Source organism: Caretta caretta, chromosome 16 (assembly GCF_965140235.1).
Source record: "Caretta caretta isolate rCarCar2 chromosome 16, rCarCar1.hap1, whole genome shotgun sequence".
In the NCBI taxonomy this organism is placed as follows: domain Eukaryota; kingdom Metazoa; phylum Chordata; order Testudines; family Cheloniidae; genus Caretta; species Caretta caretta.
This window is the reverse complement of record NC_134221.1, coordinates 21152534-21170442: the sequence shown is the minus strand read 5'-3', so window position 1 is coordinate 21170442 and position 17909 is coordinate 21152534. Positions and strand designations below refer to the sequence as shown.

General features: G+C 41.9%; 1 protein-coding gene across 2 annotated transcripts in view; it reads left to right on the top strand.

Moving 5' to 3' along the window:
* Positions 1-13661: 13661 nt before the first annotated feature.
* Positions 13662-17909, top strand: part of RAB14 (RAB14, member RAS oncogene family) — a 34305-nt gene continuing 30057 nt past the window's right edge. The window contains exons 1-2 of one of the 2 annotated variants that reach the window (XM_048822318.2): positions 13662-13890; positions 15909-16040. The gene's annotated coding sequence lies outside the window, so the exon portion shown is untranslated. The remainder of the gene's footprint in view (positions 13891-15908; positions 16041-17909) is intronic. The other variant, XM_048822317.2, reaches the window with a different exon arrangement.

Genomic DNA, 17909 nt, shown 5'->3' with positions numbered 1-17909 from the left:
ACATCATGTTTTAAAAGCACTTTGAGATCCTTGAATGTGTCTAGCTATAACATATATTATAATTACAGAGGGCTACGTTAACTGTGGTGTAAAGCAGAAAAATATAATCACCTTTTTCTGAACTAAGGTGTAAATAAAATAATTGCTGTTACATTTTCAGAGAGATCAAAGCATGATACCTCAGCAAGTGAAAGAGGAACTCAGGGAACTGAACGCCTTGCAGGATTAAAATTAAATATTGTTGGTTGGTTGTATCATTAGCAATGTGACAGTCAGCAGAGCTCAGCAGAAAGGATTTAGTTGTTTGGCTTATTTGAAAGCCTTTTGTTCCAAGGGGTCATTAAATATTGCTCTTGGGGGTTGGTATAAAACAGACATTGTGGTTCTCTTCTGTCTTGGAAGCCTGCAGCATCTATTTCCTGAAGAACTAAGGGATATGGTTGATCAAGCAGTTTATTTGGCAGTGCAATTGTTTTAAATTCTATTTATATTTAAATCCAATGTGGAATGTTGGCCATCTCTCACAATTTCCATTTGCATGCTCCCTTATTCTTTAGCAGAAAGAACGCTCTGAGCTAGCCTTCAAGAATAGCACTGAAAAAAGGCATGGCCCTTCTCACATCTCATCAGGAGTAAGTGTGTGAAATATGCACTGCATTGCATCTCCTCTAGCTACAGAAGGTGGACTTCTGCACCTACTAGGGTCAACTGCATGGACTCAAAGGACTGAACTTTGCTCTCAGTAGCATCCAGGCAATCCTTTTGCCTTTCACTGGGTTGCATTGGTATCACTGACAGCAGAATTTGGCAAGGATTGAATAAACTACAGAAAGTAAACTACTCTCTCTTCAGTGGGGTAGTCCTTCTGTTTGGGGTTCAGACACAGTAACATGGCAGTGTGAGGAAGGTTTCCCATGCCTCTTCCCTTGTTGTAGATGTTCTTTGGATAAGTAGAGATCTTCAGTCTCCACAAGTTTCTATGTCACATCTTTCACAAATCCTGGCACATACAGTACTTTAAATAGTCATTCATTCAAAAAATATACAGTCAACATGAATTTTACAACAGGGAAACAAGTAATATACATATATTTGAAATAAAGCCCTCTACCAACTGTACAAATATAAGGCTGCATTTTTCTTGGGGTTAGTGGTGAGAAAATAAAGAGAGCAATGCGTATGTAACTACAGCCCTGAGTTTAAAATAGAGCTTTGGTATATGTACAGTTTAGATGTGGTTCTCTCTTTATAGCAACGTCAGAAACATAAAAAGAAAAGGAGTACTTGTGGCACCTTAGAGACTAACCAATTTATTTGAGCATGAGCTTTCGTGAGCTACAGCTCACTTCATCGGATGCATACCGTGGAAACTGCAGCAGACTTTATACACACAGAGAATATGAAACAATACCTCCTCCCACCCCACTGTCCTGCTGGTAATAGCTTATCTAAAGATCACTATTTGGCGTAGATCACTTTAGATAAGCTATTACCAGCAGGACAGTGGGGTGGGAGGAGGTATTGTTTCATATTCTCTGTGTGTATATAAAGTCTGCTGCAGTTTCCACGGTATGCATCCGATGAAGTGAGCTGTAGCTCACGAAAGCTCATGCTCAAATAAATTGGTTAGTCTCTAAGGTGCCACAAGCACTCCTTTTCTTTTTGCGAATACAGACTAACACGGCTGTTACTCTGAAACCTGTCAGAAACATAGACACACAGGACAAGATTTTCAAAAGCACTCAGTGTTGACCTAACTGAAAATCTCACCCATACAGCAGAATTCCCTGTGAGTCAGGTGCCCCCCATCTCCCCTTCTCCCCCACCCAAGAATGGTTCTGGCAAAGGAAGCCCTTTGCTTGAGCCACAGATTTGACTCTATTGGCTCTATAGCCCCAAATAGTTAACACTCAGCCAGTTAGCACATGCCAAAGTATAACTTGTCTTGTTTACACTAGACATTTAGAACCTTTAGTTAGAATGTGGTAGCTAAAATATTCTAAAAACAACAAACAAACAAACAAAGCCCCATCTTGTATCCTAGTTTAGACATATCCTGGCATCATCTTCTGCAACAATATATCATAAATATGGTGCTGACTGTAGTATTTTTTGACAATAGGTTATAAGTTACTAGACATTTGCATTTAAAGTATTTTTCTCAGAAAAGTGTTACTAATTCCTGAAAATGTTTTGCTTAATATATTACAAGTAATTATATTAATAACCATACTTGGATAGTTGGTTAAATTCACTTTACTGTTAGAGTTAATTATGTTTATTATATCATTATTGCTGTGGAAATTAAAATTAAAAATTAAAATTAAAATTAAAAAGAAAAATGTGAAACATTAAATATGAGTCATATAAGAGTATTTGCATTTTTGTTGTATTAACATGCAAATACAGTGGTAGAACTACAAAATATGTCTCCCTCCCCCTCCCACCACAAGAAAAAAATGTAATCAGTTCTGTAAGCAAACTTAAACCTATTATTTAAAAGTAACTTTTCCATAGTTATTATCAAAGTATTCTGAAGGTATGAACTAGAAACTTACATAAACTAAACAAAGTGTCCAAAAGAATGACGTCATTTCCCTTGGCCTACATATGTATGATGGGTAAAGAACTAGTATTTGGCGTAGTCTGTACTTTCAGATTTCTGTTATCTTTACAGAACAATATATTTTTTTAAACAATGCAGTAGTTACATAAAGCAGGACACATAATTTAACAGTCTCTGCTTGCTACCGTGAACTCTGTTTCTGATACGTTGAATTCCTTGCACTGCCTGTTAAAATAGTTTGCACCATACAAGCCACTAAATTCTGCCTTTTGCCCTCTTTGTAACTTGAAAGTGATGAAACACTTAAGACAAGACTTTGTTACATTTCAACTTTTAGCTGTTCTGTTGTAGTATATAGCATTTCCTTCTGGATAGTCAAATTACAAGTTTCCTGTTGCAATATGCAATCCACAGAGAAGGGTAGAGCAACATACTCTGTGGGTGGGTTTTAATTATTGTTGTTAGGTTTGTCCCAGATGTCCAGAATGAGCAGGCTGAAGTCAGCCTTTTCTGAAAACTTCAGTTAACAAGACTTGTACAGGCTTTCAAGAATATACTAGAATAAACAGGTCAAAAGAAAAATAATACATACCATTTTTCAATCTTTGGGGTGTTTTAAATGTGTTTTGTGTGCTTTAAATACTGGATAAAAGTTCACAAAAATAATGTCTAATTCAAATCCACAAACACAAGGAAAGTGAAATGTAAAGCTAATCTATACTGTTCCTCATCTCATTTGACAATATGTTGTAAATAAGGTCATGTCTACACTATAAACTTCAGGTTTCAGAGGAGCAGCTGTGTTAGTCTGTATTCGCAAAAAGAAAAGGAGTACTTGTGGCACCTTAGAGACTAACACATTTATTTGAGCATAAGCTTTCGTGAGTTACAGCTCACTTCATCGGATGCATTCAGTGGAAAATACAGTGGGGAGATTTATATACATAGAGAACATGAAACAATGGATGTTACCATACACACAGTAATGAGAGTAATCACTTAAAGTAAGATATTACCAGCAGGAGAGCAGGGGGGTGGTGCAGAAAAACCTTTTGCAGTGATAATCAAGGTGGGCCATTTCACATTTGGGGACAATGTATACCTTCAGATCAGCGGCACTGCTATGGGTACCCGCATGGCCCCGCAGTATGCCAACATTTTTATGGCTGACTTAGAACAACGCTTCCTCAGCTCTCGTCCCCTAATGCCCCTACTCTACTTGCGCTACATTGATGACATCTTCATCATCTGGACCCACGGAAAAGAAGCCCTTGAGGAATTCCACCATGATTTCAACAATTTCCACCCCACCATCAACCTCAGCCTGGACCAGTCCACACAAGAGATCCACTTCCTGGACACTATGGTGCTAATAAGCGATGGTCACATAAACACCACCCTATACAGGAAACCTACTGACCGCTATTCCTACCTGCATGCCTCCAGCTTTCATCCAGACTACACCACACGATCCATCGTCTACAGCCAAGCTCTACGATACAACCGCATTTGCTCCAACCCCTCAGACAGAGAAACACCTACAAGATCTCTATCAAGCATTCTTACAACTACAGTACCCACCTGCTGAAGTGAAGAAACAGACTGACAGAGCCAGAAGTCTCCTACTACAGGACAGGCCCAACAAAGAAAATAACAGAACACCACTAGCCATCACCTTCAGCCCCCAACTAAAACCTCTCCAATGCATCATCAAGGATCTACAACCTATCCTGAAGGACGACCCATCACTCTCACAGATCTTGGGAGACAGGCCAGTCCTTGTTTACAGACAGCCCCCCAACCTAAAGCAAATACTCACCAGCAACCACGCACCACACAACAGAACCACTAACCCAGGAACCTATCCTTGCAACAAAGCCCGTTGCCAACTGTGTCCACATATCTATTCAGGGGACACCATCATAGGGCCTAATAACATCAGCCACACTATCAGAGGCTCGTTCACCTGCACATCTACCAATGTGATATATGCCATCATGTGCCAGCAATGCCCCTCTGCCATGTACATTGGTCAAACTGGACATTCTCTACGTAAAAGAATAACTTATAACTGTGAGCAACACAGGGGTCATAGCCCTCAGAGAGAAAGCAAAGTGCAGGCACTGGCTTATTAGGCAGTCTGGTTTGCTGGGGATATCACAGTGTAAGGCAGAAACGTATATAGCCTTAAAATCCTCGATCAGAAGGGAGTGAGATGCAGATCTCTGTCCAAAAGACAGAATGGCTTGGAGCTGGAAGCTTAACTGGGAATATAGAGAGGGAATACAGGTGCAGTTGCTTTGAAACTGTGACAGTACTCACCAGGAGTGCTTGAGTCGATGTAAAGCGTGGTGCACCATGGGTAGCTATCCCAGAGTGCTGCATGCCGTGGTCCAGTACAATGTCCTTTGTTTTATGGGACAGTAATGATTCACCCAAGGATTTCTGGGAGCTAGGAGTCAAGTTCCCAGAATGCAATTTTTTTCCATCCCATACTACCTTCCACAACCCATAATTTTCAGTTTTTTAATATCCCACAACCCTGTGCAGCACTTTTCAGTCTCAGCAAGTATAATGTGCAGTTAATTGTAAAAGAGGCTGGTCTGCAGGGCAACACCAGATGTTTCGTTGCCCTCCCTCACCGGGTAGTAACCCTGGAGAAGTTCCTTCACTTTCATGCTGCACTGCTGCTGATCTCTGTCATGCCCCTTGCCTGTGTCCTCCATGCCTCCGTCTGCTCATAGATGTCCACATTTCTTGGCTGTTCCATAGCTATGCTTGTAAAGCCTCTTCTCCCCACAGGCCCAGGAGATCCAATACTTCTTGCCTGCTCTGAGCAGGAGCATGTCTAGTACCTCTGTGTGCATGGAGCCACGGTTGGCTGGAAGCAAGCAACAAAGGTGAGCTGCTAGGTGTGCTCGTCAAGGTGGGGAACCAGGAAAGGGCATTTAAAAAACACACAGGGTTTTTTAAAGGCAGGGGGAGCTTCCTGTCTCTGCAGCCCCTTGGCAGTGGAGTTTAAAATTGTGAGCAAAGCAGTTACTGCTGCAGGGACTGAGACAGTGGCTGGAGGACTGTTAGTGTCAACACAAGTCATGCAGTGTTTACACTCACACCGTGTACCAAAGTAGTTGACTGTAGTTCTATGCTGTTCAGGGAAGTTGTTTTACTGTGTCTCTGTAATGGGGTGCTTACATCAGCCAGAGACAAATTTGACTGTAGACACATGCCTAAATAGGTTGATGCAAGGTGATGTACATCAACAGTTAACATAACTTTGCAGTGCAGACCAAGGTGCGTGTGGGGATTGGATGGGAAGTAATCACAAAGGTTTGAAGAATGAGGAGTACTCTAACACAGCTACCACTCTGAAACCTGTCACAAAGGTTTGAGTTACAAATAAAATACCTGATCTTGCTCCCACTGAAAGAAATGGTTCTGATTTTCCCCTTTGCTGAAAAAGAGTAACTAATAATTTTATCCTAGAAATAGTTTCCATACTCAGGATTAGAATATGCCTTTCAGACACAAGCCCATGGGTTAGCAGGTGTTGGAGACACATTGGCCTAGTGAGTGCTCCTGAAGTTAATGTGCCTGAGCAGGGGAAACAGGGTCACTGCTACAGCCATTGCATGGATGAAAAGATATGCTGTCTCAGTGGTGCACCAACTCTTCTGCTCTATGCAAAGGCCTTGTTTTCTTCCTTTTGGACAGCCAGTATCACCCTGTGCACTATTCTCAAGCAGGCCTTGTTCTGCCAGAATTAAGAACTGGGGTTGCGTTTGGCCTCTGCACTGGGGCACAAGATAAGGCAAATCATCTAGACTATTCAGATTCTCTCTGCCATAGTATATCCATGGAATCTGAACTCATCACAGGCTATGCCTAAAATGAGGACAGCTACCCCTGAGGCCCCTTTTATACACAACACATGTTGCCTTAGGTATATGTATTGTCATTGCAGCCTTCAGAAGGGCAAAATCTGGATGCCCTATATCTTGCATCTCAAGTGCTGTAGTATTACTTAAATGAATGATTAATCATTTAAAGTACAGAGTCAACAAAACATAATACAATTTACAAAGCAAGCAGCTGTGAACTATTAACTGTGATTTCTGTCTTTTAGTTCTGTGTCAGAGGCTGAACTTTTCATTCACTTTATCTGTAAATATAGGCAACATTGTATTCATATTCCTTGGTTATTATTTCTAACTTGCTGAGCATGACAATACAAAGTGCTGATGCACTTTGCAAAACTCATATTTAGTTTTAACAGGTTTCAGAGTAACAGCCGTGTTAGTCTGTATTCACAAAAAGAAAAGGAGGACTTGTGGCACCTTAGAGACTAACCAATTTATTTGAGCATAAGCTTTCGTGAGCTACAGCTCACTTCATCGGATGCATACTGCTCACTTCATCGTATGCATCCAATGAAGTGAGCTGTAGCTCACGAAAGCTTATGCTCAAATAAATTGGTTAGTCTCTAAGGTGCCACAAGTACTCCTTTTCTATTTAGTTTTAAATGATAATTAACTCTTTTTTCCACAGAAGACAGACAAGGATGTTGCTTCAGAACTAGAATTTTATGCTCAAATATTTACAGTCTGAGCCTGACCTTATCGTATTTGCTTGAGTCACTGAGAGTTTGCCTGTCAGGTCAACTGAGTAGCCAGACCCCACAATTTAGAGATTTTAGTCTTCATCAGAACTTCTTTCTTCTCTGAATTTCCTAAGACCAAATCTTCTACTCTTTATTCAAGCAATATCCCCTTCATCTTCAAGAATTTGGCCTCTGTTTAGGAGGAATCAGTCAAGGGCAGTTCCCTCTCCCCTAAGAGGTCTCAGGCTCTCCTGGGAGGGTTTTTTTCCTTTATTCTTTTCAGCCAGTGTCATGCACCTGAACCTTCATTTTTATGTTATGTGTAAACTTAATAATGAACATTTAACAAAGAATGAATAATTAATAATGCTACATACCTGCTTTCCCTACCAAGCAATGTGGCAGAGTGGGGTCAGTTAGAAAGTTTTTTCCTTTATTCTTCATTAGCTGATGTTCCTGACCAAGACCAGCAAAGATCAGGAGGAATCAGCTGTTCTGGGAAGGATAACCAAACTGTATAAAATAGAAATATTCTGGCAGTCCTGTTTTTTGTTTGTTTGTTCCCCCCCCCTCAGTTGTGATGTAATGGTTGAAGGTGTAATCAAGACTTGTGCTGAATTCAACACACAAAGTTGTTAAATAAATCACACACATATGCCTCAGAAGTTAGGATTAGACCCTTGAAACTTCAAATCTAAAAGCACAGTCTGCTGCTGCTTGAAGTAAAGGAGGTTAATTAAACTTGTAAAAGGCCCTTTAACATATCTGTGGGTCCAATCACTAGCAAGCAGTATGGTCTCTCTCTCATAGACACACACATCTAAATGTCCTATATAAGTGCAAAGTATTATTGTTCTGTGCCTGAGTGAACAGTTGGAGCATAAGACTTTGTCATTTTTTGAAGTTATGATTCTTAGTGACCTAATGTTGCTTTTAAATTAGCCTTGTCTGCTCAAGCACTGTCTTTACTTATACCACCGGTGACTCATTTTAAAAAGAAAAAACATATACATCTTTGTGCATTGTAAAAATGAAACAGAAGGACAAAGACTACATAGGAGCAAATTCCTGATGCAAACAGGAACAATATTCGTTACCCACACTTCAATCTCTTAGACAAAGCAGGTCTTATTCTCTTATCAGGATGACATACAACTGAAACTTGCCTTTCATCTCAATTAATTCATAAAAGTGAAAACTATTTTTTTCAGTTTAAAAAGAAAATATATTTTTGGCAACCCTGACTCACAGGCTGATATGTTAATATGTACAGGAGCAAATAAAATCATGTTTGAAGTCCGGTAGCTTTACTGTGTACCTAGTTACTTGAAAATGCATTTTTTACCAAGACATTACTTTCAGTGTTTGCAATAACAATTGCTTTTTCAACCCCAGAATACCAATGGGCCGCAGCTGGTTCTGTGGCCTAGTTGTAATTTTTCATTAATGATTTGTTTGATGATTAATACTGATTTTTTAAATCATTATTAATGATGTTGACAAGAACGTGTGATCCCTCGTTTTCATGTTCCCAGGGTGCCCCAAATAAGCATGGGCTTTCCAATGCTACCCCTTTTAAGCCAACCTGTGGAAAATCCGCACTCCCGAGCGATGTAGCTATAGTGACCTAACCTGTGGTGTAGACAGTGCTATGTTGGCAGGAGAGCTTCTCCCATTGACATAGCTCCGGCGTCTCGCACAGGTGGATTAACTACGCCGACGGGAGATGCTCTCCCATTGGCGTAGCAGCATCTTCACTAAAGCGCTACAATGGCACAGTTGCACTGGTGCAGCTGCAGCACTATAGGTGAAGACAAGCCCTAAATTTGAAAGCTTGTCTCTCTCACCAACAGAAGTTGTTCTAATAAAATATATGACCTCATCCACTGTATCTCTTTAAGAGCTTTGAGTCATTTTCTCTGAGAAATACTCTCTTGTGGAAATTCTTCCTCGTGTTTTGTTTTCAATTATATTTCTAGTAAAACTGGTTCCATATACAGTACTGCAACATTGGAATTTTTTTCTGTTGCACCTGTGTTATCTGTTTAAAGTTATTCTTTATGTATGTTTTTATACTGTACTCATCACCATAGTATTTGAAGTACCATAGTTAGGGCTTTGACTGTAACAGCTGTGAAGAAAACAAATTGATGGACGTCAGTAATACAAATTTAATAGACTACCTATCTATCCTTTTCTAATGTACCTATCACAGTGGTATCTGGTTTTTATTGTTCATACATATTTTGTATTTATTTTTGCTATAGATGTAAAAAACAAATAAACTTATTATTTTTCATGTAGTTATTTTCAGACTCATGCCATAACCTCTGCCCACATATTCTTGGCAGTGGAATTCCAGTGCCTGCACAATGAGAGGCTGAATTCAGAGCAGGGACTCACTGTTTCACAGCTGATAGAGGTCAGTTCATTTTGGGGAGGATTTCCTACACAGCTGTACACTGAGGAAAAGGAATTCATAGGGTCAAAGTAGTTAAAAATGGAAAATACTCAATAGATCTCCTGGAAGGATAGGATATTGCCATGGGATCTTTACTATTAATCTGGATGGGCAGCCAGGATCTCAAATTAATGTTTTATGGGAAAGCTGGATTTGTATCTTATTTATGGTGTGCACCATCATATCTTAAAAATATGCTACTGTACAGGAACCATCATCACAGTGTGTTGATTTATAAGAATACACGTTGGTGTGGTTCTGTATGTCTGAGATCAGAATTAAGCCCTTATGCTTCAATAATTTGGTAGGAATAAAAATTACAGAATCTAGATTTAGTATCAAATATATGTTCTAACATGCAGAACCATTAGCTCTTTCCAAACTCACTTAAAACCTAGTGAACTTTTAATCCTAAAACTAGTAAATGGAATCTCTTCGCCTGCCTTAATTGAGGCTTTTGCTAAGCAGTCTGTTCATTCTTAGAATCATAAATCATGCACTGAAACCTTGCCACATGGCTGCCCTCTAGCAGCTATTGTAAGAATCTCTCTCTCTCAGTAGAGATGTCACTATTCTTAACAGGTTTCAGAGTGGCAGCCGTGTTAGTCTGTATCAGCAAAAAAAAAAAACAACAAAAAACCAAGGAGTATTTGTGGTACCTTAGAGACTAACAAAATTATTTGAGCATAAGCTTTCGTGGGCTAAAACCCACTTAATCGGATGCATGCAGTGGAAAATACAGTAGGAAGATATATATACACAGAGAACATGAAAAACTGGGTGTTGCCATACCTGTTACAGTTGGCACAATTGGTTAGGAAAATGAAAGCTCATTATATTAACGTAGATGAAAATGTTACATTGTGTAAATCTGCATGTAGAATCTTTTATATTGTATAATCTGCACTCAGACCATTAAACTATAGGGGGTATTATTGACCCAACATATAGACCCAACACACTGGTCTAACTTGTGTATCCATAGCATTTAGAGCAATCTGAAATCATATTATTAACTCTTGAGGTGTGAATACACTTATTTTACTCCTTCCCATAATACAAGGACCAGGGGTCACCCAATTAAATTAATAGGCAACAGGTTTAAAACAAACAAGAGAAAGTACTTCTTCACACAATGCACAGTCAACCTGTGGAACTCATTGCCAGGGGTTATTGTGAAGGCCAAAAGTATAACAGTGTTCAAAAAAATATTAAATTCATGGAGGATAGGTCCATCAATGGCTAATAGCCAAGATGATCAGGGACACAACACCACACTCCTAATGTCCCTAAACCTCTGAATGCAAGAAGCTGGGACTGGACAACAGGGGATGAATCACACAATACATTTCCCTGTTCTGTGTATTCATTCTGAAGCATCTGGCACTGGCTACTGTTGAAAGACAGGATACTGGGCTAGATGGACCATTGGTCTGACCCAGTATGTCCATTCTTAAGTTCTCAAATTCTTAAGTACTTTTTCAGTGTGCACATATTTGTAATAAGTTTTAAAAATGTATTATTCAGCCATTTAAAAAAGCTTTAAATAACCAAAACCCTTACTAAGGACTAAATATATGTAGAATTTCCTCTTAAAAGACAAAAAAGCTTGGGAATAGCAGCAAAAATATTAATAAATTAGAAAACTTCCATTTCTCCCACCCTACAACAGACAAAGAGTGTGGTGGGTAACAAAGCAAGCAGAAGACAACCCAGTGCATGTGGAAACATCTCCCGCATCTTTCAGAACTCATATACTAACTCTACTTAGGACGGATGAATGCCTGATGATGGTAAACATTACTCTGATTCAAATTATACTTTTTACTGAAGTAATAATACCGATAATGTATTGCATTCATATAACAGCACTATTGGAATTCTGAAGGAAGGTGGGAAACATGATGTGTTTCTAAGTCATTAATGGCCTTCTAGGTCATGGCTATTTTGAATGCCATAGGTAATTTTCTTTACAGTTTTGTTTGTTTATGCTTTACATTATTGTTACAATAAAATGACACCATTAAGGTTTATTACTCAAAATTTCAACTATCAGCTGGATTTTGGGTGTGTGCATATTACAAACACTTTCTCTTTGCTTTATTTCTAGGCACATAAAAAATGCTGTTCTTGGTCCTGTGTGATTGAAGGACTGGAGGTTACAGATATAGTGGAGTTGGAGATCTTCAAGCTATGTGCACAGCCTGTTTTCTTAGGGAGAAAGTCCACTTGGTTTATCTTTGTAGGCTCACTCAGAAGAATAATTTTAATTTAAAGTCTGGTTGCAGTAATTGTTTTCTGAAGGGGAAAATCCCATAATTTCTGTAACCAGGAGGGCACTGTGAATGCAAATATAGTTCCCTTTTCACTGGGGGATTCCAGCAGCATCACCATACCTGCCTACAATGGAAAAATGAAAAGTCTAAGATTTTCCTCTTGGCTAACACCTCCTCATTCATCCCCTCTGTACTATTTGAACTTGAGCATTATTTTTATCGTAGTCTGCATAGATAGTCTATCTCTCCACTCAGTCTCTATTTTATTCAGTTTCTTTTTACTCTGTGTAGCACCCACATCCTTGGTGCTGCCAAAATTCCAGAGATTTTCCAGCCAGCACTGATGGCCTGAGAAATCTGCCGCAAAAGCTGAGGTCTGAGTGTCACCCATTGGGACCAGCAAAATGCTATGTTGTGATGCTGCATTATGACATGATTTTTTTAGACATAGTATCATAATTTAATCTCATCATATTGCTGGCATCTTTATGGGACACCATGTTTATGAGTGTTACTCATGGGTCACTTTTAGGGCACAACAGCAAATCATAGTCCCTTTGTGAAACTTCTTGATGTACTAGTGTCTCTATGAAACGATGTATTTGTGTGTTTTTCTTGTGTCCTCTGATTAATTTGTGTGTGTAGGGGAGGGGCAGGGGGAGAAGGGTGAGAAGGTCACACTTTAAGACCCTGGAAGCCATCAGCAAACTATCATTGTAGCATTATGGCCCACTGCCATCTGGCAGGCTGTATTGTTGCTACCTCCTATTGTGAGAGGCTGGTGTCTTTCCATGAGCTGTTTGTGTGGGTTTCCTTGTGTCCTTTCATTATTGTGCAGGTGGGACATTTGCTCCCCGCTACCCCAGGGGCCAACAAATGGTCATAAAACACAGCACCTGTCCTCATTGCCATGTGGCCCCTTGTGTCTATGCTAGTGTTTGCCTCCTGACCCCTTGTTAATTTGTCAGGGTCACTTTGTGTCACACCCCTGAGGCAGTCCACAGATTGCCATGACATTGTGAGGCGGGGTCAGGGCAGGCTGAGGTGGTTTATACCAGATCCCCTCGCTACGGAGCCAGGTAGGGTGACCAGACAGCAAATATGAAAAATCGGGACAGGGGGTGGGAGGTAATAGGAGCCTATATAAGAAAAAGACCCCAAAATCTGGACTGTCCCTATAAAATCGGGACATCTGATCACCCTAGTGTGAGGGCATTGTGTCTCTGTGTGCCACGTATGTGCCTTCAGCCATTTCTTGCCCGGGCACCTCAGGGTCTCCAGCCTCCTCTCTGCACCACAGTAGACATGGAACCGGCACTGCGCTGCTGGAGGCTGCACCGCCAACTCTGTTTGGTTGACGAGCAGCTGTGTCGGGGACACTCTCCGTTGGTGTTTAGATGAGTCCCGCTAGGGGCCGGAGCCACTGGCTGAGGAGGGGCACCGGGATGGGGGGTGTGGCACGAAGGAGGAGCAGCCGCGCCTGTGGGGCGGGCGGGGATGATTGGCGGCTCACTGACCCAGGCAGAGACTTTTCCCGCCCGCGCGCCCCAGGCGGCGCGCGCGACTCAGGACGCGCCCGGAGGCAAGAGGGAGCGCGTGACCCGGCGCGCGCACCCCTGCCCAGCACGAGCGCGCGCGCGCTCGCCGTCGCCTGCTTTGGGCACGGCCCGCCGCGTGCGGTTAGGAGTGCCCCGTGATTGGCTCGAGCTCTGAATCCTGCGCGCCGCTTTGTGCGGCCGGGGCCCGTTGAGAGTGGGCGGGGAAACCCCGTGTACAGGACACCGCCATCTTGGATAAGGGAGGGATGGGGGCGCAGTAAAGCCGTCAGAGCTGAGCCTGTGGGAGCCCCGGAGAGAGGCGGAGACCCAGCCCGGCCGCCGCTGCCCAGCCCGAAGCAGAGCCGTACAGCGCCCAGAGGGGACCGGGCTGCCGCCGCCGCCGCCACCGAGAGAGCCAAGCTGCACAGCCACCAGCTCCCCGAGCCCAGGTAATAAGGAAGCGGCGGCACCTCCTCCACAACGCCGGGCCCAGAGAGCCAGCCCCCGCCCGGTCTCGGCTCGGCCCGGCCCGGCCGGCCTCCTCCTGAACCCGGCCGGAACCCCTCCTTGCCTGGCGAGTCATCCCAGGACTGCACTCGGAACCCATCTCCTGGCCCCCTTGCCCTGGGAGCCTTTCAGCCCCCGCAGCGGTGCCCTCCTTCCCCTCCCCACAGCCACCCGCGGCCTAGCCTGGTGATCACTCCGTGCCCAGGCCTCGCTGGGACGTCTGCTCCTCCTCCTCCCTTGCGCCGCTCCCCTTGCTGGGAGGTCCGCGGCGGATGCAGCCCGCACCCCGCATCAGTGGGCCCGAAGCCCCCTGTCCCCCGCCTGCTGCCCTGCCACCAGCCGCCTCCCCGTCTGTAACGATGAGGCACAATGGAAGGGGACAGAGCCAGAGCCCTGGGGGCTGGGCCTGCCAGGTAGGGTGAGGCTGGCTGGGCAGGAGCTAGGCCTCTGCTGCGCTGGTTCTCTGGCCTCCGCCTCCTCTGCGCTGCTGCACACTCGCATTCCCCTCATGTATGTGTGCAGTATGTGCCCCTGCGTAGTACGTGTGACTGCACGTGTGTGTGTATCGTATGTGCACTCAGGGTTTGTATACAGTAGGGTATGTGTTTGCGATGTAGGATGTTTTTCTGCTGTCCCTAACTTAAATATTTAAAATTTACGTTGCATGAAACTATGATAAAGAATCTTTCATATAAGAATAATAACAAATCCTCCAAATCTTTGTCTGAGTGTCCCCCCAAAACATTCTGTAGTTCACTCTTTTAGGCAAAATTATTCTAGATGCTGCACAGGAAAATGGATTAAAAGACTCATCGTTGTTTTCTGTCTCCATCACATTTCTAATTGTCTTTTAACGATGATATTCTGGAGTGGGTGGATGGCTTATTTTGGAAACAAGTTTGTGACAACAAAAACACTGGCTTCATCATTTCTGTGAAGCAAGGAAAGGTGTGTGTTAGGCTCTGTCTATAGTTATTTTGCTTTCAAGTCTATACTGTTGTGGCCTTTCTTGCTACTCAGTTTCTTTCTAATAGTCTTAAATTGAGTGGCTACATGAGGGGTGGAGGACACACAAATATAGATACAAGATCTTAGAAGGATTTTTAATTGTGACTATGCTGACAACATGAAAATGGCATTTGTCTACACTAAAAATTGACAGATAATCTAAAAAATTATCTTAGTATTGGGTTTTGTACTAGAAACTGATTCTGTAGTGGATGTGTCTTGTGTATTATTATAAATGTTAACTGAAACATCTTGCATAAAACTACTAGAGACTTTCTAGCCACAAAAAAAGTAAACATTTAAATTATAGTGACAGGTTTCAGAGTAACAGCGTGTTAGTTTGTATTCGCAAAAAGAAAAGGAGTACTTGTGGCACCTTAGAGACTAACCAATTTATTTGAGCATAAGCTTTCGTGAGCTACAGCTCACTTCAAAAGATCTTCTACACTTCCCACAGTATGCATCCGATGAAGTGAGCTGTAGCTCACGAAAGCTTATGCTAAAATAAATTGGTTAGTCTCTAAGGTGCCACAAGTACTCCTTTTCTTTTTATTTAAATTATAGTATTACTTAAAGTCTTGGGTTGGGATTTGGTCTATGTTATGCTGAGCAATTTACAAACATAAGTGAGAGAGTTTCTGCCCTGGGGGAGTTAACATCTAAAAGTGTAACTAACTGCATATGAATTAAAAGGAAAATTACTAACTCCTGTGAAGGATTGGGGAAACCACTTAAACCAGAGCTGTGGTAAGAAACTCCAGTCTCATGTTTTTATGACTTGTTGGTGATCTTGAAATTGGGGGAACATGGTATTTACAAGTGAATTGGATACATTTGTCCTGAATGAAGCCATCATTAAAGGAAAAAAGATGGAATTGTTTAACATTAAAATTAGAAGTTTTGAAATTATGTTTAGAAACCTAGTTATAAGTTTTTTATTTCCATACTTCAGTGTATCCAGTGGGCTCTCAAGACTCCCCTCCCATCTTTCTGAACCAATGAAATCGGCACTTTCCCTACTGATCAAGAGTGTATCAAGCTGGTGACTTAAACAGCCCAGTAACTAATTGCTAGAGAATCCTAGGTAACTTTCCATTATCTGTCTAGTTGTTACCAAAACTTTTGATGTTGTATGTAATTTGCCTGTTCAGGCTTACCTTGCAGTAGATATCTGTGGGAGAATGTGGCTTTGCTGCTAAACAAGCAGTGAAAGGAAATGCCTCATACACAGTTGAATGAATATAAAATTTTCTTTTGCTTCAAGGTAGTTGCTAAAAATGTAGCTTTCTGAAGGTGGTATGGAGTGTTTTTTAGTGACTTGTGTTTTACCTTGGGCCTTATCTCTGGTTTTGATTGAGTGGTCATACTCATAAGCACAAGATTAATTCTCCTAGCTATTGAGACTTCTGTACACAGAGAGGACATCCAGTGCACCCTCTCTCTTTCCTCTTCCCCCCACCCCCTCCGCATCTGTAGAGTAATATTCTGTTCCATTATTTCAGCGCAATGGGCAATAAAGGCTTGGTTGTTGTGTCCAACACAGCTTTTAGTTAAAGGGATTGCAGGGTTTATTAATTGTTGGTGAATCTGAACAATTTTGATACAATGTAAATGTTAGAAACATTTTTCCTAACTCTACAGTCTCGGCCTGGGTTCTTGCTATATAATGCATATCCGTACATACTAAGGTCCTGTAAGCCAACATTGTCTTCAGTGACACCTGTGCATGCAAGTCATAGTCTTTGGGTTGGTTGCAAAGGTATAACTGATACCAGGAAGGAAGAACATTAGTTGCTGTGGCTCTGCAGTGTTAAAGGGGTAAACATAATTGAATTATTTGTCAATAAAATAAACAGATTGAAATCAGAAAAGAAAAACTGCTGTTTCAAGAGTGCTGTCGTATGGTCACAGAACAACTGCACTCTTAATAAACAGGGTTTAACTGTGAAACTTAGACACTGCTTAAATCTTACCAAAAAGCAGCTTCTTGTGGTAGGTCAAGTTATGTGCCTACCAGACTTATTTCTTTATATGCTGCTTTCCCAAAAAGCCTCAAACTTTCTTTATTAAGGAACACATAAGTGCCATCAGTTCAGTACTCATGTACAACTCTACCAGATGAAACCAGTTTCTCACTGGGAAGAGAGAACAAACCTTAAACTACTGCTATATCAAATAGTTCATAAGTGCTTGCAGTTTGAGTCCCACTATCGTTAGATGGAGTAGGAGGGGGATGGTGGGTAGAGGCACGTATATAACTAGTAGGCTGGTGGTGGTGGGGGAACAACCTTAAAGAACAGTCTCATAAATACATTTCCTCTTCTAGTTAAGAATTTTAAAGAAAACTAGCATGAAACAAGAAAAGGAGGACTTGTGGCACCTTAGAGACTAACCAATTTATTTGAGCATGAGCTTTCGTGAGCTACAGCTCACTTCATCGGATGCATACCGTGGAAACTGCAGCAGACTTTATATTCACACAGAGAATATGAAACAATACCTCCTCCCACCCCACTGTCCTGCTGGTAATAGCTTATCTAAAGTGATCATCAAGTTGGGCCATTTCCTGCACAAATCCAGGTTCTCTCACCCCCCTCCCAAAAACCACACACACAAACTCACTATCCTGCTGGAGAGTGAATTTGTGTGGGGGGGGGTGGAGGGTGAGAAAACCTGGATTTGTGTTGGAAATGGCCCAACTTGATGATCACTTTAGATAAGCTATTACCAGCAGGACAGTGGGGTGGGAGGAGGTATTGTTTCATATTCTCTGTGTGTATATAAAGTCTGCTGCAGTTTCCACGGTATGCATCCGATGAAGTGAGCTGTAGCTCACGAAAGCTCATGCTCAAATAAATTGGTTAGTCTCTAAGGTGCCACAAGTACTCCTTTTCTTTTTGCGAATACAGACTAACACGGCTGTTGCTCTGAAACCTAGCATGAAACAAAACTT